The sequence below is a fragment of the Chionomys nivalis genome, chromosome 23 (genome assembly GCF_950005125.1).
Source record: "Chionomys nivalis chromosome 23, mChiNiv1.1, whole genome shotgun sequence".
NCBI classification, from domain to species: Eukaryota; Metazoa; Chordata; class Mammalia; order Rodentia; family Cricetidae; genus Chionomys; species Chionomys nivalis.
Window position 1 is genome coordinate 31,525,617 of NC_080108.1, and position 2,218 is coordinate 31,527,834.

General features: G+C 42.2%; 1 pseudogene; it reads right to left on the reverse strand.

Annotated features, from left to right (window-relative positions):
- Nucleotides 1–305: 305 nt before the first annotated feature.
- Nucleotides 306–799, reverse strand: LOC130865404 (serine/arginine-rich splicing factor 3-like; annotated as a pseudogene).
- Between the last annotated feature and the right edge of the window lie 1,419 nt (nucleotides 800–2,218).

Sequence of the window (2,218 nt, forward strand, 5' to 3'; positions counted from 1 at the left end):
TTTTTAAGTTGGACAAGATCTAGGTTTATTTCAGTTGATGAAAAACTAACCTTCAAGCAAATTCAATCGTGATTAATGAAACAGTATAAAGTAACAATTCTTGATATTACATGCCTCATACGATCCATTTGAAACCATAGAGAATGACATCATTATGTGAGTTTCAAGAGACAAAACAAATTAAGAGCTAAATGTCCTTAAAATGCACCAAGCTTATGAAGTCTCAAACAAAACGTGAATTTCCTGTACATACCCCGTCCAATGAAGTTGCACCCTGTACACCACTTCTTTGGCAAACTGGTCTTCTATTGCCTTTCATTTGACCTAGATTGGCTATGAGACCTAGAGAAAGATCCAGACAGCTTGTGATTTCTCTCATGAGACAGAGACCTCTCCTTTCTCCTGTCTCTAGAAAGTGACTTGCTCCGACTTTGAGAAAAGCTTCTCCTTCTTGGAGGTCTTCGCAGAGGTGGAGACCAGCTCCTACGGTAATCATCTCCAGGGCAATGACCCCCACAGGGAGATGGACCACGGCTCCTACTTCTCTTTTCACCATTCCACAGTTCCGCTCTTCCTGGGCAGCCATATAGTGTTCTTCCATCTGGCTCTCGGACAGCATCAGCAGCATCTCAGGGATCCTCAGATTCAATGAAAGCAAAGCCAGGAGGGTTTGAACAACCCTCACACTTTGTAGTCGTCCATGATAGCCAAAATCCCGTTCTAATTCAGTCTTGTTTCCCTTGTTTCCAAGATTATCTACATACACCTTACAAGCTAATGGACAGGAATCACGATTCATTTCGAGATTCTGGGTTCAAAAACTCGAAGTTCAAATCCCAACACTCTGGCAAGCTCACCTGTGCCCTTCATATCTGCTTCTGCAGATACTCTCCATTCCCTGGTGTCCAGGAAATAGAGGTGTACGCACATGTTTGTAGGGCTGACCACTTCAGACTGGATAACAAATAAATGGGTACATTTCTGGAGAATACCGATTCTTCCTCTCCAGTCAATCTTTAATTGCCTGTAGCTCTTTATTTAGGGATGGGGCCTTGTCAGATGTCTCCATCTATGTTGGCATTTCACCAGGGTTGTCATTTTCCAGGTCGTTTTAGGGCAACCATATGTATGTAATATATGTATGCAGTCACCCTGGCATGAAGACACTACCTTTCAGCAGATAGTCTACTTTCCCTCTCCTTCGTCCATGAGCCTTTTGCAGGGGCTTCGCTGTAGATGCATCAGTTGGACTGAGACACTCCACCATCTGTTGTTCTCTGCACGTTGACTAGTTATTTTCTGTAACAACCCCCACCTGCGGTAAAAGGAAGCTTCTTTGATGGGAAGTGAGAGCTACACATATCTGGGTCTAAACTACTTAGCATAGTTTTTAAATTCATACTGTTGTATACAGGGCCTGAAGTCAGTGGTTAGGGCACTGACTGCTCTTCCAGAGGTCTCAAGTTTGTGCTTCTCAGCAACCGCATGGGGCTCACAACCATCTATAGTGGTATCTGATTCCCTCTTCCGGTATGAAGACATCCACGCAGACAGAGCACTTATATAAGTAAAAGAAATAAAACTTTTTAAAAAAAATTGCTGTATTTATAAAAATGGATAAAATTATTTTCATATAAAGGCAGAAATAGAGATTGTCAGTTTTTCCTTGAATCCTTTTTCTCTTCAGGGCATATTTTCCCATATTGATTCTCGAGCCAGGGACCAACCACTTTACAATCTGCAGTAGGCAGGTTTCTCATTATGGTTCATTATGGTAAACAGATCTGGAACAATTCTACTTGAAACAGGGAAAATGATCATGAGTCATGTGAAATCTTCCTGCAGGATCTACAGAGGGAGATTCCAGGGGAACCTGGGGGTCAAAACACAGCTAATGCATCTCTTTCTATCAGGACACTTCAGTGTCTTTCCAACATTTAATTCCACCAAACAACTTCTTGAGTGATTATTCCGTGCCAGGGGCTAGAGTATGGAGGCGAGAATTGGAAGGAGTGGCTTCCATCATCAAGAAATTTCTGAGTCTTAGTGTCCCAGGCTCAGTATATTGGTTATATAGAGCTGACAAGGCTGTGCTGAAGAAGAAACATTTATAAGAGTTCAGGTTTTTGTTTTACCTCCAGTTCTTCCTTGGTACAAGAGGCAAATTTTTCCTCGGTGTACATTTTTCATGACCAGCCTCCTTGCTTTGATTTCCCAG